The 16,583-nt window shown below is 43.5% G+C and overlaps 1 protein-coding gene across 1 annotated transcript in view; it reads right to left on the bottom strand.

Annotated features, from left to right (window-relative positions):
* The window catches only part of CCDC92 (coiled-coil domain containing 92), a 73,288-nt gene extending 57,010 nt beyond the window's left edge, over window positions 1–16,278 (bottom strand). Inside the window, exons 1-2 of the mRNA XM_054844509.1 lie at window positions 16,157–16,278; window positions 5,748–5,811 (exon numbers count right to left, since the gene is read on the bottom strand). The gene's annotated coding sequence lies outside the window, so the exon portion shown is untranslated. The remainder of the gene's footprint in view (window positions 1–5,747; window positions 5,812–16,156) is intronic.
* Between the last annotated feature and the right edge of the window lie 305 nt (window positions 16,279–16,583).

The raw sequence follows: 16,583 nt of genomic DNA, 5'->3' as shown, positions 1-16,583 counted from the left end.
ATAGTTTCGGCCCAGAAAAAGCTTTCTCCCTAGTTCTGCACCCCAGCAAGCACAATGTTTGTAGGATGATGACATCTAAATACCAGAAGATTGAAAGGAACAATATACAATTGATTGGGGGGGGGGGGGGGGGGAGGAAAGCAGCTCCAAAGCACGTGCTCTATTAATGACTCAGGACAATAGATCAACACCTTCCACTGCTTGTCTGAAAAGCTTCAAAAAAGGCAGGGAAGACCAGACAACAGGCACCTCATCTTTTTAAAGCAAAGATGTTATCTTCCCCTGGAAAGAAAGAGCTGTCAATTCATCTAAGGACACCAGAGTCTAAGTAGCAGCTCAATATTGTTGATGATTGTCGGCCAGGGAACCTTTGGCTTGGTTTAGCTTGTGGGAAGCCTTGAAAAAGTGCTCTGAGCTTTCAGTGGATGTGTTAGAGAAATAAACAGAGTAATATTTGCAAGCCCTGCGCAGATTCCAGGAAAATGTGGTGCTCAGACTGGGGGCTTCTCCCCATGACCAGCAGTAGAGGCTTTCTTTCACAGTGTCAACAATGACAACCAAGGGTCTGGATGCAAAACACAGAAGGACTTTTAATGCTGAAACTGAAGTTGCCATGGGTCATTTTTACAGAGAACTTGCATTTTCTTTTGTGAGGGTCTGTGTGATGTTTCTGGATACTGTTCAGCAACAGTTGAAAGACTCCTCTGGAACAAGACCGTGTTGCGGCATGAAGTTTTCAAAACAACAGACCTGACTAATCCAAGGAAGGAGATGTCCAGTGAGGGATAATTTGCTATGGGAGGTGGTTCTGGTAACGCAGCCAGAGACACGCTGGTGCTAACAGGAAAGTGCCAGAAGAACCAGTGCTTGCTTGGATATGGGCAGCCTGGCTGGCTAGGGCTTGAAGCTGATGCACTTCTGCAGAGCACTCACAGGAGGAAACTTAAAAGAGAAACCAGAACAAAGGAAGGAGCTAACAACATTTTCTGTGCTAAGGAGAAGACACCTGTGGCATGGAGACACTGCTGATCCACAACCAAAGAGCAAAACCTTCAAAATACAGTGCAGCATGCAGGAAATAACTGAAAACACAATGTGTGTCAACAAGGTCTCCATGTGCCTGATAGGTGTATGGTGAGAACCAGACAAGACACTGGGGATAGAAACAGGTCTCCCTCTCAGGTAGGGCACAGCTAAGGCACTCAAAAAAGCTGAGAGAGACAGGTCGTGGTGTGTACTGAACACGAAAAGCTTCTTCCACTGATCCCACCATGACTTCTGGCAGTCTGGAAGGTAGAAATTAATACCTGCTCAAGAGAGTTTATTACAGATATGCTGGCCTAGCTGAACTTGTTCTGACTCTCAGCGACAGCAGAGGCACAGGAGAGGGACCATTGGGTCCTTTGAATAGCTGTCATGAAAACTGTATTCCAGATCACTCTAATGAAGTCAGCAGAACAAGACTGAGTATGATGAAACCAGTCATCAAAATGGGTACACCGAGCTGGCCATTTTAAGGAGATGGTGAGTATTTAGTATGTGTGCCTCAAAACCAATAGCCACTTTAGGGAAAGAGCTCTTAGCTCCCTGGCTAGGCCTGATTTTTGATGAGGTGCCCCCAATACAGTAACACACACGATGCAGAGCAGCACCATAAGAAACACAACCCGGATGCAGAAGCGAGGCCAGAAGGAAAACAGGTAAATACAATATTTGGGGTTAGCTCAATAGTCCCAAAGTGCTATACTTTGCCAATATTGAGTGAAGCAAAATAGTTTGTGATTTCTTGGCAGAAAAGCGTCGCTACAACAACAAAAAGTCCCAGGGAAAGGGGAGACAAAGATTAGCCCTATATGCTCAGGATTTTAAACAGGAGGGAAATGTTGCTCTGGAGATCAGTGCAGAAGCAGTTCAGAGAAATAAAAGCCTCTGTCGCCCCATTCTATGTCAGAGGAAGATAGTAATTAATACCCTTCACATACTATTGAAAGAATTTCCTACCTTTGACAAAATAATGGCACCAGAAAGTTAACATTTTTGTGCTGCAGAGTCTGTTGTTTGACTTTTCTGAGCTATTTCCTTGCTCCCATCCATCACAACGCTGACTGGATAATTCCCTCTCCCCCCCACCCCTTCCCGTTTTTGTACAACTAATCTTGTGAGTTTTGTGAAGTTGATCTTGGTTCATGGCACACACCCCACATGTTTTCCTAGACCTTTCCATTTGACTCAGAATGATTGCATTTTAACCTCACCCCCCCACTGCTACCGTCAAGTTTAAAAACAAAACTAAACACTCCCACTACCACTGAAGCGTACTTGATGTCTAGGAAGGCACATGTCCCCTCACCTCCTGGTACTGAATAGTGAAAGGTTACTGTAGGAATGTCGACTGCTTATTTATTATTCTTCAAGATGATATGGTGTGAACTGACAGCATAGGTTAAATACAATTATTCTGTATGAGTGAATTTTCAAAGCTCTCTTTTTGGTTCTTATCCAAGATCCTTTGAAAGCACATCGTTAAAGATAAGCACGCGCACAGACCAGTGGGACGTGACATATTCTTAAGTTGGTCATGTTGGTTTTGCTACCTTTTGAAATCAAGAAACTGAGAAACTGCCCGTCTCTGTTCTTGGGCAAACTGCCAAGCACTTTCCAGGAGAGCCTGACTTTGGACTAAAGATCTCACTATTGCATGCCCCAAAGTCACCAGTGACTTGGCAGAACCATCCCCAGGCATTGCAAGAGACACCAGACTTTCAGGTGGAAGGTACTTACTGAAAAGTTTGGTCTCTCAAGATTCAGATTTTCCCAAATGGAAACTTTTAAAACTATTAACCCTCTTTGAAAACATAAGCTTGTAGCTTCTTAGCACCTTGCTGAATTTCAGTTAGGGAGATTGGAAGGGAAAAATGCTGAGTTCAGTAGGACAACTCCTACATTAGGGATAGGATATGCTCAAGCAAGAGCACATCTATTGCATATGTAGTCAGAAAAGCTCTGCTGGAACTGCAGATTCATGACCTTCAGTTAAATTTGGCTAGATATATCTGGGCTGGATATGCTTTCTACCATTCTGCATCTGGATATGCTTTCTACCATTCTGCATCTGGTAAGACAGTTGTTAAATACTTCTTTCGGCATCATCTTTCCTGTGGTATTTTGCTCATTCTAATTCTGCTACTAGGCAGAACTCAGAAATGCAGGAATGTGAAAGTTAAAGGGGAGAGTTGTGTCTCAAGTGCAAGACACTAAATCTGGACTCCAGTACACATCTCCTTGGCTGTGGGAGTCAAAGCCCAGAGACCAGCAGAAAAGATGAAGGCCATGGGTTAAAGGCAACTCCATGCCAGAGTAACCCCCTTTCCCTCACCCAACTCTGAACATTGCAGAGTTAACCTAAGAGCAAGATGGCTACAGAGCTGAAATGGTGACACACATCAAAAAAGAAAAAAGAAAAGAGGCAGTGAAGAGAAATTTTAAATGCTGCTAGTTGGTAATTATTCTGAAAAATGAACAATGAGGGAAATAGCTTTCACAGGGGCAAACCACTATGATTTGAAAAAAAGGTAAATTTTTTAAACTCTTACACAAAGTAAGCTCTCTGGTTACAATTAGGAAATGTTAGCTCAGTCAGGCATGGAGAGTGCTTCCTTGCCAATGTCCGAGTCTTGTTTTGTCTCTGATAATTCCACATTCTGCTTTTAAGAGACAGCTCATGTTTGATGTTAGTGTGTCAATATATAAGGCTAAATGCTGTCCTGGCATATTTTGACTCTTAAAAAAAGAAAGGAAGGGGGCAGACTTTTTTTTTTCTGGCAGATTTATCAAAGATAGTAATTCTTAGCTTAGGGCTGCACACTTTAAGCCATATGACTTTTGCCATCATACTTCATGGAAATGAACCCAAAACGCTACGCTGGAAACAAAAAGTTTGAAAGCTAGACAAGGAGCAAGGGTCCATCTTTCTTGCTTTTGTCCTTGCACTTCTCTGTGGCTGCTGGGCTTGCTCTGAGGTCTCCAGTCCATTGCAAGGTGTAATGGTAGCATAAGGAGTTGTATGAGGTCCTTATAGCTCCTCACCGTATAAGAAAGGCTGGAGTGAAGAACAATCCATTCCTTAGAGTAATTCCTGCAAGGGGCTGTGTCAAAACAAGGAAAACTATCAGGCATAACAGCTGCATTTTAACATCTCCCTCTAGATATGTTCTTGGCTGTGGCAAGGAAGAAAATGGAGAGATGGCCGTTGGACTGACATTCGGATGCATCTTAGTGCAGCGTAACACATCAGGCCTCCTTGGAAGTGAGCCCTCCTCACTTCACCTCATCCGGAGTTCTTTGTCTCTCCTTGCAGCAGGTGGCCCTTGAAGTCAGCAGAGCTCCAAGCCATGCTGCTACTTATATAGACTGTTCTGTTCCATCTTACTCATTCCCCTTGAACCTCTTATATTCACTCTTTCTCCCCACACCCAAAATAAAGATCCTTGAGAAAAGTGGGCACGTCTTGGAACAACTAAGAGATCCCAAAGCTCCAGACTCTGAAAAATCAGGTGCAAAACAAGATCAACACATTTGCAATGGTCACCTGAGTGTAGCGCTACACAAAATACCAAAAGCAAGAGAGTTGAACACTGCTTTTTTTAAAGTACAGATGGACTACATTAACCACAAAGGAAACTCAAGAAGAACTTGTGTCTGGAAGTAATAAAAAACATTTGCATAACATGCATGGTGCATTCAGTGCTAGATCAGGAGTCCAACAGGCTGGGGACTTCCTTTTTCAATGGGAATGCAAACCCAGAAACCCTCTCCCTACAGTGGCCTGGAAGCACTTCTTCAGGGAAGAAGGTGGGTCAGTCTCCCAAGCACAGGTACCATTTCACCTTTCAGAGTCAACCCACTTTCCAGGTGACCCCTGCAATGCATGACAACCATTTTTGAGAAACCAGAAGTAGATACACAGAGGGAATTCATATGACCCAAACAACTATGAAAAGTTTTACCTCCTAAACCCGTGCTGGAATTAGGGCACACAAGTGCGCTAAGTGGTGGTACAACAACCTAGCACAGAGCAATACCACAGGCTGAAAGCTGCATATCTGCAGTGACAGAAATCAAACTCAGTCTTGCTCTCTGCACAAGCATGGAGGTTGTCAGCACAGTTTGTCTCCACCACTGTACACCTCTCACACTTGCTGAGGTTGCAATAAATCCCAACTGCTCTCCCCTGCAGGCATCAGTCAACTGCTGATGGCTAGAGTCAAGAGAACTTAAACAAAGTCATCCCACACGTCATACTCATTTATCTACTCTCTTAACCCTTTTTTTTTCTTCAGAGAATGACATGATTAAGAACGGATACATCACTGCAGCAACATATAGGATCATCCAAAGCCATGTCCTCACACACTGTTGCCACGTGTAACATCAGGACACAAACCTTCGCCTTTAACATAAGTAATAATAGCCTGTGTTTTTTGGAGCAAGGGGAGTGTGGCTGAGATTCTTCCCTTGCTGACACACCACAGTGCTAAGCTGCTGCAGCAGGCACCAGAAGTAATAAATGTAAAGTCAAAGGCATTATAATGTAAGGAAGGGCTGGAGAAACCCAAACTGAGATGTCATAATAACATAAGCCAGAATCCATTACCCTTGTAACCAAAAAGAAACTATTGATATGCCAGTTTCCACCCATAAATAACTATAGTTGAGGCTCTGAGTTTATAAAACGTTGAATGACTTACCATATGTTGCACTGGATGGTTTTGGTCGGAAGTCCACAAAGGATCAGTTAGACAGCAATTTCTCCTGTTGAGACAAAAACTAAGAGGTAAAAACTGCCTTGCCAAGCCCAGAAGATAAGCACAAAGACACATTGTTTTGAGTCACAGGGGAGCAGAGTGTGCTGGAACACATAAGGAACAAAGCAAATACAGACTTTTGGGGTGTTTAGACTACAGTCTGTCTGCCTTTTTCCAAGTTGGGTTGAATGAAAAAGCAATTTACAGTGAGTTCAGGATTATTGCAGACATGCCAGAGAGTCCCAGCAGCACAGCGAGTTGTTTAACCTGGGAAAGCCAGCTCATTTACAGGTAAAGGTTCCAGGTGTTTACAAGGCAACGAGGAGACATAGCTTAAACAGTGCGGTAGCAAGGAGTTGGCTCAGAACAGCTAGCCCTTGTCCCTGTTCCTCCCTCCATCTCATGTGCTGATGCCCAAGCCTCTTGGCAAATGGGTCCCACTGCATTTTCCTGCCTTTATCTGGTATAGCTTTATCCACGACGATGTGGTGGGGAAGGGCATGGTCAGCAGGAGACATCCTAGGCTTTCCCTGGCCCTGTTTCTCAGCCAGGAAGTTCCTGTGCCATGAGCACCTCATTTACCATCAGAAATAGGTCTAATATCCAGGTTTTAAACTTGTAATTCCCTGGACTAGAATCGATAGGTGGAGGCGTGTAAGGGGCATGGAGAAACAGTTGAGAAACTACAGATTCTCCGTGCTGGTTGCCAAGTAGATTAATCCATGGGAGAAGCGGGTTGTCTTAGTCACAGAGGACTCTGAAGCAGGTCTGATTTGGAGAAGGGGAGAGCCTTCACACATACACATATTGAGTGCTATCCACTTGGTACATACACAAGTATGCTTAAAGATCACATGAACCAAAAGGAAGAAACAGCAGGGCCTGAAGCAGTGCTGCAGAGAGGTCTTATGTGCTCCAGATTGCTGAGTAGCTCTGAGCATGGCCATTATCAATTCTCTTGACAGACCTTCCTTGCAGAGCAGTGAACGAGAGTTTAATGCCCCACTCTTCCCTCAGGATCTATGGCATCTTCCAGACCCACTCATCACCTCCACACACGGTCAGTATCCCTAATTTAGTGGTGGGACTGGGCTAGGAAAGCACCATACAGGGGGTAGGTAGAGGTGGTCTCTACTAGTGATTAATGCCTGCTATAATGGTGTCTGAGACTCAAATACCTTCTGCCTTCACTTCTCTTCCTCTTTGCCTACACAGATTGCAGGTTTTCTGGGGCATGGCTTATCTGTTATCTTCTCCACTTACAGACAGCATTGCAACACTTACACTATGGGTGCCAGTATCACCAGAGCAATAGGAAACTTTCCCTTGCAGCAGTTACTCCCAATTTAACCCAGCAATAGATCACTCCGGGACACATCCCCAGTAGATTTGCCAAGCTTGTTAAAACAATCATGAGGAAGCTCCTTGAGGTAGGTCCCCCACCTTCCCAGCTCTCAGACGGCTCTGCCTCACCAGCTCCTGAAGGTCTCAACCCACCAGTTAAAAGGCAGGAAGGGAGCAAACAGCATTTGCTTTGTGTGACATGGAGGGCTGAGAAAATTTGGAAGACAAATTATTCAAAATAAAAAGCAGTGCAAAAACAGATTAGGAAACTACTGTGCCGTGACTATTAATGAAGCGATAGAAAATATCAATCACTCCCCAGCCTCTGAAGCTTGCTGTGAGAGAAGAATTAGGAGATTTTATGTTCCAAGTACCAGGAAACCGCAGGGCCCTGGTGCCTAGTTCTCAAAAGAACACTGTTTGAATCACAGCGAGGAAAGCAGAGTGCTGCAAAGAGAGCCAAAGGCAGAGTTTAAAAATAGCAGCTTTCAGTTTTGTTTCTTTTTTCTTCTTCTTAAGTGTCTGGATATAGGCTCATGTCAGAGGGTGGATAAAGAGAGCAGACCAGCCCCTGTGGAGAGAGAAGTCTTCCTGAATACAGTACTGCTGGTTCGGGGGTTGTGGGCTGTTCATTTTGCACTCCAGTGTCCTCCATCCCCCTCCTCTGAAGGGACTAGTTTCTCCTGATCCTGCTGTCTCCCCAGCCCAAGAGAAGGGCACTGGGGGAGTGGGAACTGGGCAGCTTAACTAGTCCATCAGTGCATGCAGAAGCCAAGCACAAACGAGCAAAGCTAAGGGCTGAATGGGTCATCAAGCCTGACCCTTCGCTGTCCGGACACATGCAGGGCCAATTTCCCATAGCGTTAAGGACGCTTTTGAAATGCTGTGCAAGGAATGAGATTTACTAATATATTTGTGCTAATGCTCTGGATCTGTGTGGAGGGAGAAATCGTGTCTGGCTGCTGTACACTGGTAAATGTGCTAAACCAAGAAAAAAAAAAAAAGGTATCTGAGTTTTGATGCTGCTTAAATTTCTCCATCCCCTCAGACTCTGCACTATGTGCCCCTTGAAAGGCCACCAGGCCAGATTCACAGCACCTACCAAGGCAGCCAAACGTAGAAGTTGGATGTTGGTACCTTAGACAGGCAAAGGAGACAGAGCAGTATCTCCTGAAATGGACAGTAAAGCTTTAGGTCATGCAGTGGAGTACCAGTGATTGTTTTAAGGAAGAAATGAGCAGGGTCTGCAGAAATAAATGAGATCTCATCAGAACAGATGGAAAACCAGACATGTCTTTAGATAGCTGATAGAAGGCAAAGCTTCTTCCTTGCAGGGAGGCAGGATGCCCCCTTGGGCCTTTGCTCTGTCTGTGGGAAGAGAAGAAAGGCACAGCTGATGCTCTGGATAAGGCTGTCTGTATCTGGCTCCCCAGGGAAGTCTTGTGTGTGTTACGACTCATTGCTCAGAAGACACTCTCAAAACTAGAGAGGAATAGTCCACGTAACAAGGACAGCAAGTGCATGGAGCCACATAAAACATCTTTTCCCAATTAGCAAGCATACACACAAACCCTTTCTTCCCAGCCAGCTCAGGGACAAAACAGTCAAGTTTTTCACTGGTATAAGCTACGATTCAAATGGAGGGCAGAGGGAACATAAGTATTGGCTCCGTCACTTGGTTAATAGTTGTACACAAATCACTTAAACCTCTACCAACGCATTGTGAGATTGACTTGGTGCACGTTCATTGTCCTCTGTCACTGGCAAGGGCTTCTGGGCTCTAGCATAGAGAGTGACCAACTAGTACACAAATCACACAGCATTCACAAACATTCAAATACAGTTTACAGGAGAACCCTAGCACTGATAATTATGCTGACCAAGTCCTAAAGGAACATTTTAACTTTACGAATATGCAGAAAAATCCCAAACATCCGGAATCTGAAGTATTTCCTTGTAAAGAAGTTTCCACTGGAATGTCATCTGTTCTTGCTATTATTTGAGATAGGTAGCTGAAACAACCAACTGGACTCCAGTGACCTGTGTGGCACAGAGCTTTTCATTCCTGTGGCTCATAAGATGGCCCAGGAACCCAGTACTGCCACAGGCCAATGTAATTGCTTTGTCACATGCACAGATTGTTAAGCAGCAAACTTCAAAAAAGCTGCTTGCATGGAATTGCTTGCAAGCTCTCACATGCTCTGAGACAGACCCAAAGTAACTTCCTCTTGTTGTCCTTCAAAAGCATCAAGCCAGAATGTACTAGGAGCAATTCTAGTGGTACAGTGTCCTGCCGTCCAAGTAGGTCCGAAAGCTTTTATTATACGAAAAAGTCTTTAAAGCACAACCTCCGTTCCAGTTCATCCAGTGCTTCCCTCCCTCCTGTTTAGCCTTGCAGGTAGGAAAAGCTCCTTCAGCCCAGCTGGCCTGGAATTTTCCCTTGCTCAGCTTTCAGCAGAGATTACTGTAACTGCTGACAAAAGCAGCGTACAAATGCCGTGTAATGCAACCCTAATGGCAGAAGAGCTCTCACCACATTGCCACTCCAGGGACTTTCTTATAATTTCTGCACCTATAAAAGACACGAGCTGGTTGTGACATGGCAAAACTGGCATCCTAATACAGGGAGGTAATTCAGAATAGGAGCAGGACTTTGTACCACATCAGCAACAGATTGGAAAAATCTGGTGTTTTCTTCTCTGAGGAATATATATCAGGGAGCATTAAAAAAAGCCATGGTCAAGATGAATTAACCTGACCAACTACAGTAAAGTTACTATAAAGTACAGGCATCATGAAGCAGTGCATTTTCTCATTTGTGGCTAGGAAGACAAATTTGCCATCAAGTTTCTTTCGGAGAACTGTAGGGGAGGGCTCAAAGCAACATACTGCTGTAGATTCATCTGCTATTGCACCCTCCTAGCACAGATCCCAGGACTTTCTTGTCCTTTTTAGCCCTCAGCTGTTGTGAAGTACCAACAAATATAAATACTCAAGCCCGGGGAGCTTTCCGTTTTTGAGCTGGAAGACTTCAAAAGGTTTCACAAAGGCCAAAATGAAAAGGCATTTGGATGTTTCGTAGACAAAATCTTCTTATTTCCATTCTGCAGGAAGTGCTGATGCTTTGAAGACAACCAACCAACCACACTCGTTGAGAAATGGCACAAGACATCTTTGAGTTTGTCTCTGCCAATGCTCTGACCTCGCCACAGCAACCAGCCAGAACTTGCTGGAAAGTTCTCAATACTTGGGAAAATAGTGGCACCATTTTACCATCTCTCATCCAAAGCAATACATGAACACATTGTACTTCTGGAACAATTCTGGCCCTGGCTGTATTTTGGGGTTATAAATGCAGACAGCAGTGGAGAGGGGCACAGGAGAAGAGTAGTGGAAAGCTGGCAGTAAGCATGGATGCTATTTTTTCCAGAGTCCAATACAGCTGCTACAAGGAACAAGCCAGCACAAGGAACGCTGCATCATGCTCACACATCCAGGTACGCCCTGGATTGAAATCCTGATTGATTTCTGTACCCCTTAGTGCTGGCTGCAGAATAGATTTTCTTGGAGTTCTAGAGACCAGCAATACAAAGGTACTTCTGAGAGAATGACTCTGTTAAGATATATTACGATATAGCAGCAGAAAACAGAGCCTCTGGCACAACTAGAAAAATTTCACTTTATGGAAAGGATACAGCTGTGAACATGCATTTTGTTGTGATAGCAAAAAAAACCCCAAACAACCCAAATAAAATCCCCAACACCATCTCCTGACACATCCAGTGCAAGCATTTGTGTAACCCAATAGTTTGTAATCCCAGGGCAAGATGTTGCATGTTTAGAAATCCTGAGGCAGAAAGGAAAAAGGCCTTTCAAGGAAGCGGTACTTAAGTTTTCCTTGTGACTTCTCTGCGTATCTGAATTACAATCAAGGGCTAGTCTGAAGTAGTCTTATGTATTCTGACCAGGGATCCTCCATAAACAGTCCTACTGAAGATACAGATTTTTCTAGGAGTACAGGTTTGATCAGACTCCTGCTACCAAACTGCCAGCTTTCTAATATCTTCTGCGACAAATATAAGGCAATACAGAACTACACATCTCAAATTTCCTTTCTCCACATAAAGAACCTTACCTAGGATATTTAAAATACCATTATCAAAGAATAAAGCTCCAGTGGAGCCATGTTAAGAACAAATTTGCATTGAGACCAAAGACATGGGGGCCCAGCAGAGAAAAGCAGTTCAGCCATGTTCTGACACACGAGAATTTACACATCACAGCCCGATCCCAGGATAACCAATGGCAAAATCCTTTTTGCAATAGGCCCAGTGGTTTGGATCATACTAATGCCAGATGACACCTGACCTGTCTTGCTAGCTCCTAGGTTCATGCTTTCCTTCTTTGTTCATCAGATATTTGAAGGAACAATACCTCATTCCTCTCTTGTTTTCAAGAAAAAAATCCCCTTGAGAAGCCTTCCCTGTTCTCCTCCCACTTACATTTCCAGCTGTTTTTTGCCTTTGCATTACTAGTTCTGTGCAAATCCAGGTCAACTCTGAAAATAGCTTCCTGGCATTTTTAAAAACCTTTCACACTGTGATTTTTAGATGGAATTTTGAACCTTTCCAATAAAATTCCTGTGATTGGCCAGGAGATCACACAAATCATCCTGTTTCTACCCCTGGACTGGATGAGAAGTTTGAGCATAAATTTGCCAGGTGATGTAAACTGTGTTTCCACATATACATGCATTCAGATTAGTTCCCTGCTAACAGCAGCTCACCAGCAGTAAAAGTGGCTATAAAACTCCATCATCAGGTGCTTTGTGAGCCAAATCTCTGAAACCTTACACAAGATGACTGCCTATTGCCCAAGCTTACAGAACAAGACAAAATTACTGCAAGGAGCTCACTTCATTATCACTGCTCTGAATGGGCTGGATCAACATTAAGGCCCCAGTGTCAGGCATTGCAAGGCAGCCCTTGTCCTCAGGAGTTTTAAGATCTAAACCAGACAAAGCAGAGAATAGTCCTGAATTGCCTTTTCTTATGCTGGAATATTTTAGATGAATAAAGCTGCAGGTTTTGGCAGGCAGCAGCCTGCTCCGAACAATTTGCTTTGTATCCAGACTGCTTCAAAGATACCAGGGTGAATTCACCCCATTGATTTCTGTTTGGGAAGAATCCCAGGCCTGTGATTTAACTCCATGTTTCGATTACACATTATAACTGTGCCAGACAAATATCCATCCAAAGCAACAGCATTACCTCTAGCAGATCCTCTGGGAGTTTACGTTAATGTCAATGGAGTTCAGACACCTTCTGTCCTTGTTTCTCAAGAAACTCAGGACTACGTGGCCACCATAAGCCAAATGAGCATCAAAACTTTACATGCACTCAGGAGCAAGCCCGAGTTACCACAGTTATGACATAATGTCAACATGGTCCACACCTGTACTACTAACATGGTCTGGAGCCCTCTGCGCCTCCCCTGGGAACTCAAAACAGTTGCTCATGTCTAATCTATGCCTCAATTTTAGTGGGGAATTTCCTCTCTGCACTTCAGGTGGAACAATATTTTAAGCAAAGCTCTTGCAGCCTGATGACTGAAGAGGCAAGTTAAGGGAAGGAATCCAGTAGCTGGAAATAAAGCTCCATTACATTATATTAAATATTAAACTCAGTGTAGTAAGCCAGACAATTGCATACTGAATTAATAATGTTATTTATTCCATTTAGTGGAGTATGGAGGACACTTAATCATCGCAGCATTTTAGATCAGAGCTGACATCAACAGCTCAGCTCTAAGAGTATTTTATGGAAAACAGAGGTGGATTGAGTAGCTGGAAGTGAAGAGAGTGTGAATGTGTGAAACACAGCAGATTTGGTAATAATAAAGTTATGTGGCCTTGATTGTCCATTCGGATACTAATGCTCCAGCAACACTTTGTCTTAAGAAAGCATAAGCAAGTCCCCAAATATAAGCTTCGGTTGAAGCTGGTGTAGGATCTGGAGGCACTTAACTTCTTTTCTTTTTGTAAAACATTTATTATTTTTAAAGCAAAAAAAAAAAGTACCTGCTCAACCAAAACAAATGTCATGGAGAATTCTGAAGTGGTGGTTTGTTCTTTTTTTTCCCAAATGTAAATAAAATAATAAAAAGACTTGAAGATGAAAAAAATATGCTCATACAACTGTCTGAAACCAGGTTGGTGTGTGGGGTTTAGGTTTTTTTTTGTTTTGTTGGTTTTTGTTTGGTTGGGTTTTTTAAAACCTAGAGTGGTCAACTATTTTTCCAGACTTCAATACTGAAAATTAAAGAATGTTTTCAGGAAGTTTCAGCAGTAGGAAACCTACCTTTTGAAATATAGGGATTAAAATATTAAAGAGCTACAATAGGACACCCAAGGTACCTCCCCTATCACTATTCTTTTATTTTTCTGCTTCCTAATTTTGGGCTCTCCAGTTGCCATCTTTTACAGCCATATGAAGAAATGGCTCCCCAGGCATCATGCAAGAATCAGGTTTTTTTCCCCATCACTCAGCAGGAACACCCTATCACTACTTATGTACTTTTCTCAAGCCTAATCACCTCCAATTGCTGTGGGTTCTAAAATTCAGTCTACAGGAGAAAGAAATAACTGATCAGCCATTTCCTGCACCTCTGATTTCCATGCCTTTCACAGAGCAATTTCATTGACTTCACAGGAACCTATCTGGATTTACACCTGTGTAAAAATGAGGCAAGAAAACCTGACCCTTGGTGTGGAATATCAACTTCATAAATGTGTTTTGTATCTCCAACAATCTCCCCATCTACAAAGGTGAACAGCTGTTGCTATAAATCAGACAGTCTGAACCAGCCATTAGAACTTCATCCAGATGATCCGTTAAAAATATACAAAGGCAACATTTTGGAAATAAAATCTACCCTCATGTCCTCAGGGACACCTTCTGTTGAAGAAAAATCTCATAATTCAAAGCTAAAATTAGTTCACTTTAATGCTTTTTTCAGGAGCGCCATGATACTCAAGAGTAACATCGCTTTGAAAAGGACTGTTAGATGACTTAAGGGATCCTAAACATCTGGCAGTTTGGTACATACTGCATTGGAGACATCTAGCGTCTTTTTCAACTTCTCTGTGGGTATAACTCTTCTCTATTACCTAGGATGGATCTGTCTGCTTCAGTTCCCATCAACCATTTTCTCTATTTGAGTAGGAAACACTTGCTAAAGTGTGGAAACAGCTGGCAGAGTTGGCTGTAGCTTGTATTAACAAAACATGCTCTTGTTTCTGACCACAGACTGGCCTTTAAGTTCTGACTGTGATTGCCAAGGGCTCTTCTTGGCTTTTTGGGTAAGACCACGTCACCCAAGATGCACAAGTTGGCTGTGTTAAGGGTTGCTTCTTGGAGCATAATGCTTGCTGTCAGGAGGGAGAAAGCTTTGTGTAAGTAGAGGGTAGCAGGATGAGCAGCCCAGTTTTATTAGCTGGGAAACTGAGACACGGGAAGATTAAATTATTGGCCTCTGGTCATTTTGCAGTGAAAGAGACCCATATATTCCTTTGTGAGGGAAATGCCCTAATTAAGGCAAGCCAACATGCAAGTCTTGGCTTCACACCATTCACTAGCAGTCTAAGCCAAGGACAGGGCTGCTGGACTGAACGTCCTGCTGCTGGGGACAGTGATCATACAGATACCTGTGCTCCAGGGTCACTTTGGCACCCAGCTTCCCTGGGACACTAGGAAGCTCCTACAAGGATCACAGAATGGTTTGGGTTGGAAGGGACCTCAAAGATCATCTAGTTCCAACCCCCCTGCCATGGACAGGGACACCCTCCGTTAGCCCCGGTTGCCCAAAGCCCCATCCAACCTGGCCTTGAACACTGCCAGGGATGGGGGATCCACAGATCTGGGTAGCCTGTTCCAGTGCCTCACCACCCTCATAGAGAAGAATTTTTTTCCTAATATCTAATCTAAATCTACCCTTTCAGCTTCTGCTTATCAATAACTCCCAGCTCCCTGAGTACATAGCACACGTCTTTTGCTCTCACATATACAAAAAGCAGAAAATGCAGCTCAAAGGGGCAAAGTGGTTGATTAGCCCTGCACTGACCACTGAATGATCATCTATTCCCAAAGCGGCAGCATCCTCTACCTTCATCAAGGTCACTGCTTAATCATGCAGGGAAAGGCCAAGTAATGTATCACTTTTCTGTTAGGCTTTGTCATTTGTCTTTCTAGGGGTCCTAGAGAGTTAGACATAACACGAACATGGAAAAACCAATGAAACACAGACAGAGCTCTACCTTGAGCCTCCAGACAGCACACAGAGTAACAAGCTCAGCGCCTTTCACTCAATTACTTATGTTCTTCAGAGACCATGAAAAGGAACTTTATGATATGCTGGAAGGGATGAAGTATTAACTATCAAAAACTAGATTGAAGTAACTGAGAGCCTGGATTATATTCTCTTTGATGTATGCTTATGTAAATTCAAATAAATATGTTTAAATGCAACCTTTCTTCAGTTCTAGCAGAACTTATTAAATCTAGAGACAAGCTAGGCTCCATGTAATGCCAGGAACTCCCCTGACAGTTTGCCTTCCTACTTAATGTGATACTCTACGATTACACATACCAGAGCCTTTCATTCAAGCGTTTTAATTTACAAATACTCTTTACATTTTTTAACGCCCCTGTGGGCAGGCATTAAGAGTCCACTTTATTCAAGAGTAATCAATCGAAGCGCCAAGGCAGCCTGTTTTGCTCCAAATCACGCACTGAAATACTAGCAGAGTTTGGAAAACTCCTTCCTTGTCCCTCCTTGGTAGCCACTCAGAAACACAATTTCCATTAACAACAGATAAATTCTCTTAATGCTGGGCCAAATGCTCTGAGTAGAGATGCAGAGAGCAAACTCAGTAGCTGATAGAGATGAACCTCCCCAGAACCAGCCACTATGAGGACACCCACCACTCTTTCTTTGCTAAGTTCACTTACCAAGCAAGTGCTCTCCATGGTGCAAATCTGTCAGACATTTCCTCCACGTTGCTTCCCAGAGCCAAGTATCTTCTACAGGAGAAAAAGGTATTACTATGTGATATCAACTCAGTCTTATGTTTTCTCAGACATCATGCAGCAAAACTGCACACTTTCATACAATCCTGACTACTTCAGAAGGACTGGCAACCCATTGCTCAGACTCTTTTTTAAATTGTTAGATCTATTATTTCTGGAGTTTTTAATGCCCTTTAATAACATGATTTGCCCTTCTCACTGTCCCAGAGATGAGGTCTGGTTAAGTCCAGTCTTCAGTGCTGGTGGAGCTAAGAGAAGGCAGCCCAGTCTGATTAGTACCAAGAAGCACAGGTTCCAGGGGGACTCTTACCAGAGCTGGCCACAGGGCATCAGCTCTTCTGCTGAGCCT

Source organism: Grus americana, chromosome 16 (genome assembly GCF_028858705.1).
Source record: "Grus americana isolate bGruAme1 chromosome 16, bGruAme1.mat, whole genome shotgun sequence".
Classification (NCBI taxonomy): Eukaryota; Metazoa; Chordata; class Aves; order Gruiformes; family Gruidae; genus Grus; species Grus americana.
Note: the sequence above shows the minus strand (reverse complement) of the source record. Positions and strands in the feature narration are given on the sequence as shown.